Source organism: Castor canadensis, chromosome 12 (genome assembly GCF_047511655.1).
Source record: "Castor canadensis chromosome 12, mCasCan1.hap1v2, whole genome shotgun sequence".
In the NCBI taxonomy this organism is placed as follows: Eukaryota; Metazoa; Chordata; class Mammalia; order Rodentia; family Castoridae; genus Castor; species Castor canadensis.
Genome location: NC_133397.1, coordinates 83,649,213 through 83,669,404, shown reverse-complemented (window position 1 = coordinate 83,669,404; position 20,192 = coordinate 83,649,213). Strand labels below are relative to the sequence as shown.

Below are 20,192 nucleotides of genomic sequence, written 5' to 3'. Positions count from 1 at the left end.
TTTGTTGTCTGCAGGAAACACATGTCACTGGCAAAGACACTGAAGGCAAAAAGATGCAAACAAACATATTAAGCAAGTGGAAGCTGAAAGCAAGCAGGAGCAGCTGTACTTATATCCGACAAAGTAGACATCAGCCCAAAATTAGTCAGAAGAGGCAAGAAAGGTCACTACATATTAATGAAGTGAACAATCCATCATGAAGTTGTAATGATTATAAGCACATATACACCAAACATTGGGGTACTTAACTTCATAAAACAAAAACTACTGGACAGAAAGGGACAGAGAGGTACCAACACGTTAATAATGTGTGACTTCAATATCCCACTCTCATCAATAGATCATCCAGACAAAAAAATGAACAAATGAATTTCAGAGTTAAATGCACCATAGATCAAATGGCCTTAACAGATAGCTACAGAATATTGCATTCAATAGCCACAGGGTATACATTCTTCTCAGCAGCTTATGGAAGTGTCTCCAAAACAGATCACATTTAGGCCATAAACCAAGTTTCAACAAATTCGAAACCACTGAAATATTTTCTTGTATCTTATGAGACCATAGTGGAATAAAACTGGAAATCAATAGCAAGAGAAAATATACACACACATGCTTCTTGAACAGTATACTTTTGAATCAGCAGTAGGCTACTGAAGAAATCAGAAAGGAAATTTTTTAAATTCTGAAAAATCAAATGAAAATGAAAACACAATTTACCAGAACCTTTAGGATATAGAAAAAGCAGTTCTAAGAGGGAAATAGCTATGAGTGCCTATATTAAAAACCACAGGGATATGAAACAAATAACAAAATGATACACCTCAAGGTCTTAGAAAAACAAGAACAAGCTAAAACCAAAATTAGTACCTGGAGGAAGTATTAAATATGAGGGTAGAAATTAATGAAAGGAGACTAAAAGAACAAAAAAAGGATCAATGAAACAAGAGTTGATTCATTGAAAATATACAAAGGATTGACAAACCCTCAGCCAAACTAACCAAAAGAAAGAAAAGGCACAAATTAATAAAATCATAGAAGAAGCTTGGACTTGGAAATGAGGCCTTATACCATTAGCCACAGATCTCTGGATGGTTTCAAAGATATTAGATTGAGCCATATGAAATTGTAGGTTTTTAATTTTTTTTACCAACAAAAATGATACTCAAATGATTCAAACCAACATTATAATCCCAAAGGAAATTTTCTAATTGATATATTTACCTTTCTTTTTCCTGTAGGACTGAGTCACGTGCTTCCTAGGCAGGTGTGCTAACACTTGAGCCGCTCTACCAACCCAACATTTTTCTAATTTTGAGGTTCTTAGACACCAAACATCACTGATTATCAAGATAAACATGGTAACCAATTTATAATGTGATCCTTTCTTTACAAAAAATAAGAAATTGACTTGAAACATAGTTTAGCATGACCACTACACATCTGAGACCTTGAGGTCTGGGAGAATAGAAGAAGATAAGCCCATTTTATAGTTAGAAGGTGGTCAAGCAATGAGTCAAGTTCCTACAGGGGAGAAAAATATAAACAAAGTTGGCTAGAGAAGAACAGCTTTAATTTCATGAACATCTTTTGTATCATGCAAGTAGTCCAGAAAAATCTACCAAGATGACAGGCTGGGACCTGTCACAAAAGTGTGAAAGGTGGTATTACGCTTGTTCTAAGGGAGCCGAGCCCAGCAGGGCACCTGATGCCCTGCAGTGTGACAACGGGTGGGGGGGGGGAGAAAAGGTTCACAGTAAGCTTTTGTATTTGAAAATTCTTTTATACAGTTAATACATAAGAGGGAAAACACTATTCTCTCATGACTCTCTGTCATTGTTCTCCAGTGATAATGTTTTGAGCACATCATTGGCCCCGAAGGAATCTACTCAGGAGACCACAGAACAGCTGGAGACAGAACTTCTCACCCTGTGGACACTGGGCTACTGGGATAGTTAGAACATCTAAGGAGAAGCATCTGGGAATTATTGCTCTATGTTATGTCTGCAAAAGTACCTGCATTCAAGCTCTTCCAAGTGTCCTTAAAACTGACACAAATTATGCAGTCAGAACTGACGTCTCTCAAGGCATCCTAAGTTGAAAGAACAGCACTGACTTTAACTTTTTGACCTGCAGCAGGTTACTTATCCTCAGTTACCACATATGGAAAACAGAGATGCAATAAAAATGCTGCCTCCATAGGACAGCTGTGGAAATTAAATGAGATAATGTGGTTGAAATCTCTAATATCTGACAAACAGTAAGTGCTCATGATGTTAATTTGATCATCATAATAGTGATAGTTATTGCTGCAGAGAAGCATACCACTCATTCTGATATTTCCCCATTTACAAAATGTTATTAAGCACTTTTCTCTGTGACTCACTCCTCGTCCCTGCAGGCACAGTCTAGCGCCTGCACAAGACAGTGTGATGATATGTCTTATGGTCGTTTCAGTGTATGGATTACAACAATGACCAGTAAATTTTAGGAGGCTTGATATACTTGAAAAACATAAATATATTTAGTATAAGGAACAAGCAATAGCCTCATAGCTCTATAGAGGTTATATATACATATTAGTTTAATTGTTGTTCTTGAAAAAACCTTAGATTTTTATCAGTTGCAGGGGGAAGAACAGTTTTAGTAAACCCAAATAGCCCAGTCATAGACACATGTAGGGTACTGACTGTATTAGAATTACCCAAGAGAACAGTTGCTTAACCATGAGGTGATCTAGAAACTTTTACATGAACTGTTAGAAAATAAGAGGCATGGAAGAGGCAGAGAGACAGCTCAAACACCAGCACAGGGTTTATTGTTCAAGCAGGAGCTCTGTGAAGGGGGAGCCCAGAAAGAGAGCTGGAGCCCATTGCATTCACAAGCTTGGGAAAGATACAGGAGGCTAGTGGAAAAGTACCAGGAAGGTCATTAAGGGATCCTGTTGCCGGGCAACCGAGAAAGATAAGTTGTATTTAGGTCACTGTCTCCCCAACTGTCCTTGGCATCCATCCAGGGAAATAAAGGTTACAGTTGTCCCTTTGTCAGTTTTGGGGGTTGGGTGGGGAGTTTCTAGTAAGCCATCTGCAAGGGAGGAAGGGGTCTGATCCTAACATGGCTGTCCTCATTTTTAACCCCAACTTAAACTAACTCTTAAATGAACATGATTCATTTACCTTAGTAGTTAAAACCCTGACGAAAAATTACCAGAGAACACAGGTAAATATTTATGGGGACTAAGTGTGGAGTAGGACTAACATCTCCACTTTGTTGACTCCAATAAAAATTGGAAGTTTTGACCTCCAGTGTAGTGCTCCCTTTTGAATTTTTATTTGTTTTATCCTATCTGGAAGGTGTACTTTGGCTTTGTTTTTTTTTCTTTTCTTTACATAAGTAACTTTGTCTCAATCCTCATATCAGTGCAGCAGTATTCCCTGTGCTCACCTGTCTCCTGCTCCTCTGTGTTTTAATAGACTTTTGTTGTTTTGATAAATTTGTGGATTAACCTCTAGCACCAAAAATTTTTGAGTTATCTTGACAAAACAAAAACCATTTTAAGACAGTTTTTGTAAATGTTATTAAGAACAATATTTTAAAGATAGTCTTGTTGTTATGAACTTAGAAAATTAAGTTTTAGTTTAACATCAGTACATTAAATTTTGACCTTACAAAACCTTTAATGTAACTGGATTTTAGTCAACTCAATCACTTTCATAACCATTTATAAGTTTCATCTTCTTATGACAACTTACTTTGTACCTTTATGACAATTTGTTTTGTATCCCCTGGGGGACCTTATCTTTATCGTCTTATTGTAAAAGTATTTTTAACCTTTTATTTTTAAAAACCATATCCTTAGTACTATATATATGTCTATATATACATAAATATATAGACATATATATATCTATATATAGACATATATATACATATATATCATATATATGATACATATACACAAATATATATACATATATATCATATATATGATATATATACACATATATATTATATATATATATATATGTTACTTGTAGAAAAAAATTCATAAAACCTTTTAACTTAAAACCTTATACTGTATGGAAAAACATCAGAAAGAAAACAACCTTAAAATCATTTTTATATAAAACCAATTTATAGAAAGCCCATTTGTTATAGACCCAGGTATTATAAGAGAGAATTTAATCCCAGATGTTATTTCTGACAGAATGAAACAGACTAAGGTTATTTTTAACTATTCCAAATTTAAGATTTCTGCTGTAGGCTGTGGTTCCCCCTTTTTTCTTCTCCTCTGGTCTGAGCCAGAGTGTCAATCCCTGAATGCCTGCATCCTAGTGAGACCTGATTGAAATAAGTTTGAAAACCCATTTTCTTAAAAGTAGAAGTAGAACAGAGTAATAATTTTTTACATTTACTTTATAATAAGAATCATCCTCAAGATGTTTACATATTCAAATATAAAAAGCTTAAGCGGTTTGTAATAGAGATAGTTAAAACAAACACCACGGTTTTTTGTTACCTTGAATATAATATTAACCTTATAACAGCAGTTTAAGAATCATTTTGAAGATGTTTACATATACACATACATACAAAAGTTTTATAAATTAAGTATGTCAGGAAAAAATGCCAACTTACACATGCATGATAAGAGCTGAAATTCCAAGAGCAAATTAAATTTTGTCCAGTGCTTTAAACAAATTTACACATGCACACACACACAATTGGAGTGCACTCTCAAAAAAAAAAAAAGAAAAAATGTTTAAGTTATACCCAGAGGGCTATCCTGCGGAATAGCGGATGATGCATCTCTTCTCTCGGGATTCTCCCCCTTTAGAACTGAATTTTCTGTTATCCATCCCATAACCTCAGTTGTTACTATTTCCTGGGAAAAGCTCAAACCCCTGTTAACTCTTGAAGGTGTCTTACACGCTTTTACATAGCACAGTACTTCTACCCTGCTCCCTGAACCTGAGAGACACAGCTTCACCCCAAAAGGCAGTTACTAGCGGTCTCTGGGAGGTGTTCAGTGTCCCATTCTGCCTCCTGGGATGGGCCTGAATTTGAACCTGGGTTCTTACCAATCTGAAGAATTGTAATCTTACCAGGTCAGTTCCTGCACCTCACTGGGTTCCCTTGTACATCCGAGGCCTTCCCCAAGGGTGATCAAGGCTGGCTTTGTGGAGACTAGATTCCCAAATACTGTTTTCCAAACTAGTGTTTCTCAGGCAGCAGACTTGCCATCTTTGTTTGCTTCCTGGGAGAACAACGGCCCTGTATCACAGCTCTCTTTGAGGACAACTCCTACACCACATTGTGGGGTTGACACACTCCAGAGAGCTCTGAAAGGACCAGCTTTCTGGGTTTCCTCTTTTGTGAAGACTCACTTTTGTCTCTCCCTGAGCCCAGGAGAAGGAGAGGCAGCCAGCATTGCCCTTGGGATAGGGCATTGTGGCAGCAGCAAGAATAAAAGGGCATTCTCTCCAGAGAACCTCAATTGAGAAACCTGTTTTCCAGATTACGGCATGAACAAAAAGGCAAAAGGGCAGCCTTATTGAGTTCTGCTATGGATTTGATAAGGCATTTAGATTTTTTATTAGGCCCCTTGCCTAGACTTAATTCTCATAGGGAAACAATTGGCAAGACACTTCTGCCTCTAACAAAGACTGTATTGTTCCAAATGAAAAAAAAAAAAAAGAAAGAAAAACCAGTTTTTCAAGGTTTATGTCAATCAGGTCTCACTAAAATATAGGCATTATCTTGCAGACAGTAACTTTAATCTATTTCACTTTGTCATAAGTATAATTTACATTCAGTTCTTTCATAATTAAATCTATTAGCAATTGTGTCTTTGTAAGTTACTTATTGTATAGAAAAACAGTTGATTGTCTTTCTTAATGGATCTGTAAAGAATATAGGAAGGCAGTAGGTATGTTTTGGGGGAAAAGTTAAAGGGAAAAAGAATGTGCTGTTAAATGAAAATGGATTTTGTAAGGAAAGGTTTTTCAAAAGGAAGAAGGAGAAGGATAAACCATCAGAAGGTTCAGAACATCATGTGAAGTTTCTAAGTAGGTCTTAAAAGTATATAATAGATGGAACTTACAAAAGTTTAGGTGTAAGTAAGTTTACTGTAAACTAATATTTGCCTGAAAGATTTTCAAGAGTCATGTCAAACTCAAACCTGATTATCTATGTTCAGAAAATAACAAGGCTATCTTAATATTGTTCTGCTCTGAGTAAGATCTGTAAAAAAACTGTCATAAGAAAAGGTTTTTAAAAAATAATTACTCATGCTTTCTCTTGATCTTGTCAAACTTTTAAATACTTAGTAAACTAAACCTTAATTAAAAAAAAGGTCATTTAAGTATTTGTTCATGTAAAAATCTCCTAAATGACCACCTTACATCTGTATGACAGAACAGCTGTTGTTTTGGGTAATTCTGGCACCATTGGTACTCAGAGATTTGTAACTAAAAGTATGTAGATCTACGTGTCTGGACTTATCTAAATATTGTACAAACATTTGCAGAGTTAAACGTGTGTCAGTTTAATATATGTACAACTAAAGCTCTCTTTTATCCCTTTGGCACAAAAAACGGTTAATAAAACTTTTGGCAGTTTTGCTGTTTGTAATCAATAACATTAAGAAAAACCCTGCCATTTGGGCAATCCTATTTAAAACCTGGCCTATATTTGTCTTAGCCAAATAAATAGTAATGTATATTTGAAATGTACTTGTGCATTAGGAAATAAGACTACTTGGGATTACAGGCACTGTACCCCTAACTTATAAGAGAGTAAAGTTTTGGTTTTGACTTTTGTCAGTGCTGTACACCTATTATCTTACTAGCCAAAAATTTCAAATTTTACTTCAAAGGGAAAAAGAAGCTAAAATTAAAATGTATATCTAATATCTATGTAGCTATGTTAATTGTTGCCAGCTCCTTTGTAATGTATTTATCCTCCCCAAATATATAAGCCTTCTAAAATGCAAAGCTTAAAAATAAAAACTTTACCAAGCAGATGTATTATGCCCATGTATTCCTAACACAATGCTGCCAGTCATAATTATTTTCCTAAAATGTTCTCTACAACGAAAATAACTAGATATTCTGACAATTCCTAAACTATTGTTCAGTATTTTAACCATGGCTATTCTAAGTCTTATCATTCACAATCTGGGTCCTTCTCTGGAGTGTTTGCAAGCAAATCCCCAAAATGACTCTAAGTGCCCATTCTTCAATTAAGTCAGCCTTTTAGATATTTGCTTTTGTTGGCTTTTTGTATCCTCCTTGTAAAACTTTTAACTCTTGTCTGTTGACATTCTAGAGCATTTTTAAGATGTCAGGACATCATCCATAGGAAAGAGAGATTAAAAATGTACACAAACCTAAGGGCTACCTTTTCTAAACCTCTCAATTTGCTTATATTTTGGCCAAGTGGATCTCACCGGCAATGACTTCCACCTAAACTGCCTGTTGCTTCCCCTCCAGCATGGGACCTGACCAAAAAACCCAGAAAATTCTGATCAATGAGGGATGTTCATTAACCAGAATGGCTAATTAGCAAAATCTTCAGAAGAGACTGTTCACAGACAGACAGTTTGGAGACAAGGAAGGAAAGCTATCACAATCCAGATGGAGTCAATTGTGCCAAGCCTTACAAATTTACTAAAGCCAAGTGGTTTTTAAAGAGGTGTCCTAATGCATGGCTATCAGACATCCAAGCCTAGAAAGCAAATTCATATTTTTGGCCAAGGCCTTCTAATTAAATAAAGACAAAAATGACTATTCTTGTTGTCTCCTAATGCATCTTGTCTATGCTCATGGATTTATTTTAAAATGGGTTCCCCTACACAGACTATTTAACTGGGAGTCTGTCCCGTCCTGCAGGACACATCAGCGTGGGTAGCGAACCTAGAAGGGGAAGAATGAAGGGACAAGAGACACGAAGGAGACAGCAAGACAGGAGTTCTGATCAAGCTGCAAAATTTTATTGTTCACACAGGGGTATTTATGTGCTGAGGGAGTGAGGGGTATGAGGAGGTGCAGGCTGGTTGGCTGGTTCTGCTGTAGGGTGCCCGTTCGCGCCGGCGGCAAGGTAAACTCCCAGAAGAGAAGCAGGGACGGCGCCATCTTGTGCTGGAGATGGAGAAGTTGGGACAAACAACCGCAAAATGTTCCAGGGCAAGGTCAAGACAGAATGGCTCACAAAGGGAGCCTTGTCTCCGACAGGGGTCTTCTGACTTTTACTTACTCTGTTTTCTACTTTATAAAGCTGTTTCTAATTTTAGACTTAAATAACAAGTAGCTTTGATGTAGCTGTCAGTTATCTGTCCCTTTCTGTATTTATCACTGGCCAACAAATCCTAATTCCCTAAACACTCAGGTACTTAAACTGCTTTTGCTGAAAAGCACTGACTCCCTTCTTGGGCCCACAGATTAACTAAAAACAGAAAAACAGCATCTCTCCATTTGTCTATGGTCCTTTGCTCTGAACTACCCCCAGCAATTACACTCTGCACAGAATGCCGCACTTGCCAGATAAAAACTCCCGAAACTTCCCAAAACAAAAATCTGAGACCAACGCAGTCTCACTGTGGCTGGGACTGTTTAAGTATACATACTTGTGTGCCTTGCCCCCAGTTCTTCTGTCTACTTAAACCTGTAGGCAATGTCTACACCCCAAGATCCCTTGGTTTTCCTCTTCATGCTGACAACCATTGGCTCATTTGTATTTAACTACATGTCTCACTTTATCTCCCAAAGGCTACATTCCTTTATACAGGCCGCCACTCAGAGACATGCTGCTCCTACAGTAAAAATGCTGCTTTTATGTCACCTAGTCCAGGATTGTCCATGATGCCTAAGAGACTTTGAGAACGTGCTGCCAATCTCCAACAACAAACAGCTGGGAACAGTGCCTTATGGGCTAAGTGGATGCCATGGTCCTTCCTCTGCTGGGACCTTTGTTTTATTCCTCATTGTGACTTTCTTTTTCAAACACTTTCTGGTGTTTCCCAGAGACTCCAGGCCTTTGTCCAGGATACTAACCAGATCAAATCAATTCTGTTCCTCCAACAGGCCCGGTACGGTTGCTGATACTCCCTCCCCTTAAGAGAACCTGACACCCCCATTCAGCAGGAAGTAGATACAGGAACATTGGCACCCCATTCCCTTTCATTCATATATATATATATATATATATATATATATATATATATATGTACACACACACACACACACACACACATATGTCAAAAGGCAAGAATGTTAGGGTGAACAAAAAGAAGCCATGTTAGGATTGGACCCCCACCCTTGCAGTCAGCTTACTGACACCCCACCACTCACTGTAAGGACCACATCTAGCCTGAAGGAAATGACAAGCCACCAGGTCACCAGGGATCCAAGCTGAGCAACTTATCTACCTAATTACCACTTATCTCCTCTAGCTTCCCTGAGCAACTTATCTACCTAAATCACCACTTATTTCCTCTAGCTTCCCCTAGCGATGTTGACTTCACTCTGGAAGAATTTTCCCATTCAGTGAGGTTCCCTTCCAGACCACTCCCCTATATCTACTCCAGGTCTGTAAGTGGCTGTGGGCTCCAGCTCTCTTGTTGGGGACTCCCCCACCACCGCCGTGGGACTCCTTCCTGAACAATAAACCCTGTGCTGGCATTTAAGCCATCTTTACACCTCTTCCATGCCTCTTTCATTCTAACAGTCTATTCATATATGCAAAAAATTGGGAGTAATCCAAACATTTCTAACCAGATGGAGAGGTACAGTGTGGTACCAACTGCTTATAAAGAGTCCTACTTCACACTAAATACGAACGCACGTAGTCATCTGGAGACCTCTCAAAGGGCACATGCTGAGTGAACACAGCAAGCCAGAGCCTTGGGCTGTGAACCAAGGTCCCATCTGACCTGCACGATGGAGAACATGTCAGTAGGGGGTAGAGGGGATTGGGGCTGACAGTCTCCATCTAGATGGAGGTCTAGTAATCAAGTATACATTTGTCAAAGCTGAATTTTTCACTAGGGTGGTATATAAATTTTATGTGTGTGTGTAAATTTTATCTCCTTTTTTTTAATAAGGGGGAAAAGACCTGCAAGTATGAAACTGTGCACAAAAATTAGCTGAAACAGGAAAAGTTATTAAGGTCCATCTACACTGCTGTATCCAGTTCCCTGACCCCCACACGAACTCTCCTCCAACTTCCAGGCCTGTGCCACCCTCCCTCAGCTGCTCCTCAGCATTGATACCACAGTCAGCAGGTAGTGGTGCCCTCCTCAATGCTGGGTTCCCCAAGTGATGACACCATGACCCTTCCTTCCTGCTTGGACCTCACAGATCTCTCTGTTCCTTAGCAAAGTCTTGATTTACCTCCTGCTCTGATTCTTCCTGCTCTCTCTCCTGCCTGTGTCCCTACCCTTTGCCCCTTACCTGGTCACTCTGGCTATAGCTACACATGCTGCCACATCCACCCCTCCCCCAACCCAGATATCAGGACTGACATTGGTTTGTGCTGCCAGCATCAACCACCACTACTTTGATCTCCACCAAGTGTTTCTATTAATACAAACTGAGATCCAGATATAACTCACTTGGTACTTGTGGTTGGCTGAACCTCAGTCAGTTTCCATGTGAGCTAATTAAGCTCTAGGATCAGGAAGCCACTCCTAGGCAATTCTTCCTCAAGGCCTCCCCTGCTAGAGAACCTGCTGTGGCCCTCTGTGCCTCCCTCATTGAATCTAAACTGCTCTGCCCTCTGCTCTTATTGGGCTGTGTTACTTGCCTTCCTTCAAATTCACTTCCATTCTTTTATATACACGGTGCCCGCACTTGGTGTACCTCTTCTCCCTTTGCTCCATCTTCCCAACTCTAGTCAGCCCTTCCTGGAAGCCTCCTGGAACTGCACCAACAGGACAAAGCAGCAAGGTGGGGGCTTATCGGGGGACTGTGGGGAAGGTTGAGTAGTAAAACTGGTCTCTGGGGCAGGAAGCTGTGGCAGGAAACACAGTTTGAGAAGCTCCACCCCAAAGAAGCCACAGATATAGCCTTGGTAGCAGAAATCAGGTTAGGGCAGAAGAGAAGGTTGGGGAGACTGTCCTTTGAGAGCCAGTCCAGGACCACAACTGAAATTGGCATCTCAGATCCAAGGCTAATGCCAGAGGCAGGGGCTTGCCTGTGCATCTCAGCTTTGTACCACTAATCCTGTCCCATTGTGAATGGCAACCATAGTGACAATAGCAATAACAACTACTGCCCTGCCCAGATTCTGCATCCACCTCCCTCCTTGGCCCTTCTCATTGGTAAAACACAGGGGCCATGTTCCCCAGGGTCCCCATGAACAGAGATGCTGAGGACACCTGTGGAAGAGTTCAGAAGGAGGCAGAAGAAAGGCAAGGGAAAAGACACTAGAGCAGGTCTTCATGGTGTTCTTCCTCTGCAGGCAGCTCTCAGAAGAGCTGGGCCCTTCCACAGCCTCGCAATGTGACTTGAAATATTGGGCCAAGAGATCAAATGTACTGGGCTGAGCCATGACCTACAGACTCATGCCCCACTCAGGAGAACACACACACACAAACAAACACACACACACACACACACACACACACACACACACACACACACACACACACACAATCATGCCTGGGCTAATCCAAGGGGCATTGGAGGGCAGACTCAGGCAGCTCTTTGTCTCAGGGGCCCTGACTCCTGGCCCACTGTTAACCTGTTCACCTACAAGCCCTCACCTTCTCCCTTGACTAGTCCCCTACTGCCTCTTCTTGAGCTCACATCTTCAAGGTCTTCATTAGTCCTTCCCAGAGCTGACAGGCTCCTGAACAGCCCATAGGCAGTCTTAGAACCCTAACCTTGGTCTCACAACACAAGCTGGAGGGGAGGAGGAAACCTTTGATCCTCAGCAGGACAAAGCTGCCTGAAGTTCCACCAGTCAAGTGTCCTCTTTGGGTAACAGCTGCATTATGTCATACAAGATATGGGACCTGATATCCCATATTGCAGACAGATCTTATAATCCAAATGAACTTAAAAGGGAGAAAGGGCCAAGTGGGCAAATGTGCTTTCAAGTGCTGGGGAGAACTCATTAAAGGCTCTGAGAAGGCCTATGTGGAAGGAACTTTCTGGCTTTGTGTAGTGCACAGAGCTGTCAAGGTCTAATGCTCCATGGAACAAAACCTGAGCATCAAAAGTCCCAAATTAGTGGCCAGGGTGAGGGCCCAGAGGGAGAGGCAACCTTGCCAAAGAGGGAAGAAGTGATTGGACTGCTCCTCACAGGAGATGGAAAGTACTACTGGCCCCTCACAGCCCACACATCCTCTACATCTGGCCTCCACTCCAGCTTCCATCTCCCTCTCTCTGCACCCCTGGTCCTCACTTTACATCCCCTCTGAAGTCATGTTTCCTGACTCTTCCTTCCCAGGGATACTGGTCTCTCAGTGTGCACACCACAGCACAGGTATTCATCATTTAGCAAAGTCCATTTTGGTCATGATAACTCACACTTATATTAGTTAGATTTACTGAACATGCCATGGAGGGTGACAGGTGCCATCATAGGGAATCAGACTCCACAGATCTACTACAAAGTAGATCTGCCTTCCACTAGAGAGTGGAAGGGTGGTCCAGGGTAATGAGCTAAGCTCATCTGACCACTCTGAAAATGGGGGAGTGAAGGTGACCAACACTAGGAGGGTTGAGGGGACACTAAGCACCAAGCACAAGGCCTTGATCTCCCTTTGTGCTGTCACATCCCACTCTCCCTGAAGGCCTCTGGTGTTCTCATCTGATTTGGGATAAGAGTTCAAAGAGGTTTCCAAGGTCCTGCATGATGTGCCATGACCTCTTGACCTCACTCACTCACTCACTCACTCTCCTCCAGCTGTTTAGGCCCCCTTAGGTTACTTGCTCAGGTCCCTTGAAGTGTGGTGGGTGGAGGGAGCATGGTTCAACCTCAGAGCGTTTGCACTTCCTGTTCCCTATTCCTGGACATTTTATTCTGAGTACCCTGCATTTTAGTCAGGTCTCTGCCTAAATGACTCCTACTCTAAACCCTTTCACTGACAGCCTCTCCTCATCTCTCCATCCCTGCCCCACCTCATTGTTCCTCATTACCTAAACATCACACAAATGTGTCAATGTATTGACACATTATCTCTGTACCCTGCAAGAAGGCAAAGCATCATTCAGCAATATAGGCCTATTTACTGTAAAGTGAATGATCCTGCACTTGAAAACACTGACAGCATTAAGGCCCCACAGGCCCACCAGGCTGCCGCCCTACAGATCCACCAGGCCCATCGGCCCTCTAGGCCACCGCCCCACCAAACCACCATCTGCCATCTGCCCCCCCCCAACCGGGCCTCAGCCCTGTAGACCCGCCAGGCCGCCATCCAGCAGGCCCCCTAGGCCGCTGCCCACCTGCCCACCTGCCCACCCACCACCCGCCACCTGCCGCCCGCCACAGCAGAACAACTAAGACTGTAATTCTACTGTTCCTGAACCGGTGTTTTTGTTTTTGTTTTTTTTCCTTTCTTCAAGGGTTTGGCTGTCTTTTTCACTGTTTGTTTGATCATCCACCATCTCTCCCTGTTGATTTCTTTGGTTCTCCATTTTTTTCTCTTTCTTTCTTTTTCCTTTTCTTTTTTCTTCTTCTTTCTTGGTTTTGTTAGTTTTACTATTATAACTCAACTAGTACAAAATGACACATAGTCCAGGGACAGAAACTGTACCAAGTAGATGATGGGAAGATGAAAAAGGGATGGAAATCATTCGCCGCCAAACATAAATTAGTACAGGATTCAAAGTGAAATGAAGAAAACAGATACCCAGGTACACACTCCAACAATACAAAGATATACTACACCAAGGAACCCAGCGAAGGCCACAAAAACAATCTGAAAGAAGAAATCCTGCAAGTAATCAATGAGAATGTCATAGGGATGTTACTAGACATGGTCAACCAAAATGTACAGGAGGCACTCAAGAACTTCCAAGACAACAAAAAAAAAAAGAATATGAGAAAACACAAAAACAAATAAGTGAAATTATAGGAACCCTAAATAAACACCAAAGTGAAACAGAGAACACCATAAACAGACAGATAAATGAATTAAGGACAAAAAATTGACAATATTAAAGAGGAAGTGACCCATGATATGGAAAACCTCAGAAAAAGAACAAAAGAGAAATACAAAACAAAAGGAAAGCCATTACAGCAGACTAGAACAAGAATCTCAGAACTTGAAGATGAAATGGTAATTAAAGGAAAAACTGAAGAACTATTAGTCAGACAACTCAAGACCTGTGAAAGGAATATGCAAGAACTCACTGACTCCATCAAAAGACCAAACCTGAGAATTATGGGCATTGAAGAAGGAGAACAGGTGCAAACAAAAGGAATTCATAATATATTCAACAAAATAACAACAGAAAATTTCCCAAATCTAGAGAAAACTATACCCATTCAGGTATAGGAAGCCTCCAGGATACCGAACAGACTTGAAAAAAATAGAACTACCCCACGACATATTATCATTAAAACAACAAGCACAGAAAACAGAGAAAGAATACTGAAGGCTGTAAGAGAGAAAAAACAAATAACAATTAAAGGTAAACCCATCAAAATCACAGCAGATTTCTCAATGGAAACCTTAAAAGCAAGAAGAGCATGGAGTGAGGTCTTCTGGGCACTGAATGAAAATAACTTCAATCCTAGCATTCTCTACCAAGCAAAACTATCATTCAAAAATAGATGGAGCAATTAAAGTCTTCCACGATAAGCAGAAACTGAAACAATATGACCACCAAGCCACCACTACAAAAGATTCTTCAAGGAATTCTGCACACAGAAAGTAAAAGAAAACAAAACCATAAAAGGGCAGGCAGTACCAAACCACAGGAGAAGAAAAGGCAAGAAAGTAGAGAGTAACACTGATTCAGCTACACACAATCAAACCCTTAAACAACAGACAACTAAATAATAGGAATCACCACATACCTATCAATATGAACACTGAACATTAGCGGACTTAATTCCCTCATCAAAAGACACTGATTGGAAAGCTGGGTTAGAAAGGAAGATCCAACAATCTGTTGCTTACAGGAGACCCATCTCATCAACAGAAACAAGCACTGGCTGACAGTGAAAGGCTGGAAGAAGATTTACCTAGCCAATGGCCCCTGAAAACAGGCAGGGGTAGCAATACTTATCTCAGACAAAGTAGATTCAAATGTACATAGATCAAATGGGATAAAGAAGGACACTCCATACTAATAAAAGGGGAACTATACCAAAAGGAAATAACAATTATCAACTGATATGCCCCCAACATCATCAAACATACTCTGAAGGACTTAAAAACATATATAGACTCCAACACAGTGGTAGCGGGAGACTTTAATACACACCTATCACCAACAGATAGGTCATCCAAACAAAAAAATCAATAAATTCTAGAACTAAACCACACCATAGATCAAATGGGCCTAGCTGATATCTACAGAATATTTCATCCAACTGCTGCACAATATACATTCTTCTCAGCAGCTCTTGGAATCTTCTCCAAAATTGATCATATTTTAGGGCACAAAGCAAGTCTCAGCAAATGTAAGAAAATAGAAATAATCCCATGCATTATATCTGACCACAGTGCATTAGAACTAGAAATCAACAACAAAAATAGCAGTAAAAAACATGCAAACAATTGGAAGCTGAACAACACATTTCATTGATGAAATAAAAGAGGAAATTAAAAGGTTCTTGGAAGTTAATGAAAATGAAAACACGACCTACCGGAGCCTATGGGACACAGCAAAGGCTGTCCTAAGAGGAAAGTTTATTGCCATGAGTGCATATATTAAAAGGTCAGAAAGATCTCAAATCAATGATCTAATGCTACAGCTCAAACTCCTAGAAAAACAAGAACAAGCAAATCCCCAAACAAGCAGAAGGAGAGAAATAATGAAAATAAGGGCTGAAAAATCAACTTCTTTCTTGATATGGAGCACTATTAGATGTTGGCTGACCGGAGCAGGCTCCCACTCCATGCCTGGTACTATTCTAGGTACTGCAGACCTGCTCTGAACACCGTAGGAAGGACCAGCACTTGAAGCCTACCAAGTAGGCTTGTTCCATTTTATAGACATAAAAACTGATGCCAAGAGGAAACCAAAGCTTGAGATTTCACAGCTAAGAAGTGGTAAAGCTTGCTCAACAGGAATACAGAGCCTCCATAGGGCTTGAACCTCAAATCCCCATTGCTGCCCGGTGGCTACCTCACCAATCTAGGGATAAGGCAGATAGGCCACCCACCAAGGGAATGTCAGAAAGACAAGGCAGAAGGAGCCCCCTCTTTGGTGCAGGAAAAGCACATGAAAGACATCTCCTGCAGACTCTCAGAGGCTCACAGGCAAGGTGAGCACTGAGACACAGCAAAGGCTAAAGGCAGCAGAGCCTCACAAGTTCACCACATTGAGGGTGAGCTGCCTGTCAGGGGAAGAGCCCAAAAGGTTAGAAGGAGTAGGGTGAGGGTGCAAGTGCAACCTGTTAAGAGCCTACTGGAGAATCTAGTATTTTTGGTGTTCCTGCTGTATGCACAGCACCTCCTGACACCTCTCATCCCAAGCTTAAGACCCAGCACCTACTGAAGACTGTTCTACCAGCTTCCTTGGGTGCTCCAGAAAATACCAGCACAGTGCCTTTCATGCAGTAAGTGCTCTATAAATGTTTGTTGCTGAAAGAACCACCTAACAGTCCTGCAAAGGGGGTGAATTATTACCCCATTTGCCAAGATGAGGAAGCTGAGGCTCAGAGCAGGCCACGGAAGGACCAGTACCAGAGTCACTTGGGCTCCACTCCACAGGGACCCTCCCTGAGAACAGCATCTGAGGTGGGCAGACATCCAGTGGGAATGGTTACACCCCAGTTACCACCTGTCCTCTCTTGGTGCACCTGCCCTGGCCAAGCTCTCAGAGACTGTGGGTGGACAGATGGGCACCTTCCCCTCTACTCTCTGTGAAATTGGGAAGGCCATGTTCACCTCAATAGGAAAGAACTAGAGCACAGAGCCCAAGGGGAGGCCCAGGAAGGTCAGACTCCACCACACAACTCCAGGAGGGTGGGCACATTGAGATAAACTTGCCCACCACACATTGTTCCTGGATCAAGGGGCACCTTATAAATGCTTGCTCCAGTAGGGACCAGAAATCAATAAATAACAGCTTTTGCTGATGCTTCTGGTGCCATCCAGGGAATGGGCTGTGCCCTACCCAGTATCCAAGATGTCACCCATTCCCCACCTGGTTATTCTTCCCATACTCCTCCAGTGTCACTCCTTGCCTTCCTGTATGCCTTGTCCCCCATCTTCCTTCTCCCAAGCCCCTCTTCTGTTCAAATCCTCTCCAACCCTACCACTTCACTCATCCTCCACTTTCCCTTCATCCCATTCCTCCACCCTCCCCATCCAGGTCTTCTTTCCTCCTCCCCCACTCCATCTCCCACTCCCTCCTCCCCTCTCCCCACTTATTTGCCCCCTTGACCCTCATTCCTTCTCCTCTTGCAGCCTCTCTCACTCCATTCCCACCCAGCGTTCCCTGACCATGAATTGGGGATTATCTGATGCACTAAATCACATGGCAGTCCACAAACACTGTGCATGATGTATAGTCACACACTGCTCCATGACGTATGGACTGTGATATCTGACAGTATTCCCTAAGAGTATCACCTATTGAATTCACATCTAACATGACTTGTGTTCATACACTCTGTGATGTTCATACAACAAAGTCACCCAACAACTCCTGTCTCAGACTGATGCCCATCCTTAAGAACAGATGGCTGTATATAAGAACAGGCTTAGCAGTCCCATAGGTCAAAGCGCCCACATCAGCAGGTGGCTAAGACCCCCTAGTGGCTGCTCTAAATGTTTCACTGCATTGTCGTCATCCACATCAAGACTTCCTGGAGAATTACTTCTGATCAGTTACCAGAGGAAGAAAATGCACATTTCTGGGTTGCAAGTGAATTTAATAAACATGCAGGCCCCACATGAAATAGACAGCAGTTATGAAACAGGCATGCTCAGGAGAGCCTTGGGTGACAGTGATGAGGGGACATGTCAGTGTGGCTGTTAGGGTACAGATTCACACCAGGGTCCCAGCCTCAGCACTACTGACACTATTAGCTGCATAAATCTTTATAATCCCCTCCTGGGGTTGGGGAAACACTTGTCCTGTGAATTATAAACTGCAATAGCATCCTTGGCCTCATTGCATTTTGCCAGAACACACCCACACACAGTGTAACAATGAAAAATGTCTCTAGACATCACAGTTTAATCCAGAGAACCACTGTTCTACTCTAATTTGTGACCAGTGCATTGTGGGTTGGTGAGAAGATAGGAACTGGAAAGAACAGAATTGGAATATTGGTGCCAAGGAGGTCTAGGGAGGAAAATGGAGACAGGCATCTCCCAGTGTGTAAAGCGTGAGGATATTTATGCCCATGTAAGTGTTCACCAAAGGGAGCCACAATGACAGAAACAGGTTCATCAAAAGGCTCTACCTCAGATGGTAGAGTACCTACCTAGAAAGAACAAGGCCCTGAATTCAATCCCCCAGTACCCCACTGAAAAAAGCCACGTGTAAGAGATTGAAAAGGAGGACAGCCAGGTTGTTGATTCTGCTGATCTCTTCCTGTTGGGTTGTTACAACTTGCCTATACTCCTTCCCTGATGGGTACATCCTGTCAGAAGTTCTCTCACACTTTCCTTGAGTTTGACTTCTCTTTACCTTCTTTCTGTATTTAGTGAAGGGTATTGATTCCAGAACAAAAAACATGCTAGGCAAGTGCTCTATCAATGACCTAATTCCCTGCTCCCCCTTGCTCTTTGCTACTGCTCCACCACTAATAACAGCATGGCATTCTACTTGTTCTAGGGTGTCTTTGATGGTTTCCCTAACTCTGCTCACACCATCATAAACAACCTTCTTTCATTACATTATCAATAACCACATTTACTTCTCCTGCTAAAACCATCCTGACTACTCAAGCAGGAAACAACGTGACCACTCTTGCACTCTTGCCTCTCATGGCCTCTGCTGGGCCAGGCACTAGCCCTTCACATACAGCATCACGGGGAAGTGCATGGCATATTCTAGGAAGTAGCTGTTTACCAATCAGTAGGGCCATACTTCTGTATGCTAACACCCAACTGAATTTCAGCCCTGCTCTCATCTTATCCCAGGCCAGGGATCCCCAAAGCTGGTTGTGCAACAGAATCACCAGGCAGTGCCTGAAACCATATGCTCAGATGAAAAGGAGCACACTGGGTGATGATGAAACACAATCACACTTAAGAGATCCCTGTGCCCTCCTCGTAAATTTGGGATCTGTAGGAAGCTCCAGGGGCAACACTGGTTCAAACATCTACAAGTTCTTGGAAGGAAGGAGAATGCAAAGAGCCACTCACAATAGCTGTTTCCTCCTCGTGTACGCAGAGAACAGGAGCAGCACTAGCACCATGATCACAAGGATTGCCGTCATCATAATGGCAGCGATGACGATGTTCTTCTGCAGGAACTGCAGCATCACCCTGCACAGCGGACTCTTGCTTCAGACATCCAAATGAAAAGACCCAGGGCAGGGTAGACAGAGCAGCGACCCCATGTGCATCCCTGCTGGATGACCCGCAACAAGGACCACATGCGAGGACAGTCTCGTGGTTCTGTGCAGAGCAGGAATGAAAACACTAGTGTTAGTCACTGATCACAGAAGTCCTATTGGGGAAGGAGCCAGCTCTTTTCAGGGTAATAGATTCATAACCTGTCCACTGATAGGTGAGATGCTGAGGTGTGGGCTGGCAAGCAGAAACACAGCCAAAAAGAAGGTTCAACAAACCACAGTTTGTAGGAGTTGAGAAGAGCAGAAGAGAGTTCCCATGGTGAGAGGAGACCCTATAGAGTGAAAAGTCCTAATGCAAAGACTTTTGGGAACAATGGAGGTGGGAGCCTGTGGTGTAGCTCAGTGGTTCACCACATGCCTAACATGCAGTAAGATCTGTGTTTAATCCCCAGCAATGCCAAACAGAAAAAAAAAAAGTACAACATCAAAGCTCTTCTCTGCTGCTCCCTCCTCCGTGCACCATCAGCTTCAGGAAA

The 20,192-nt window shown here is 42.1% G+C and overlaps 1 long non-coding RNA gene across 2 annotated transcripts in view; it reads right to left on the bottom strand.

Annotated features, from left to right (window-relative positions):
* LOC141414872 (uncharacterized) overlaps positions 1–20,192 on the bottom strand; it is a 32,216-nt gene that overhangs the window by 3,664 nt on the left and 8,360 nt on the right. For both annotated transcript variants that reach the window (XR_012439826.1, XR_012439827.1), the window contains exon 3: positions 19,505–19,759. This is a non-coding gene — a long non-coding RNA (uncharacterized lncRNA). The remainder of the gene's footprint in view (positions 1–19,504; positions 19,760–20,192) is intronic.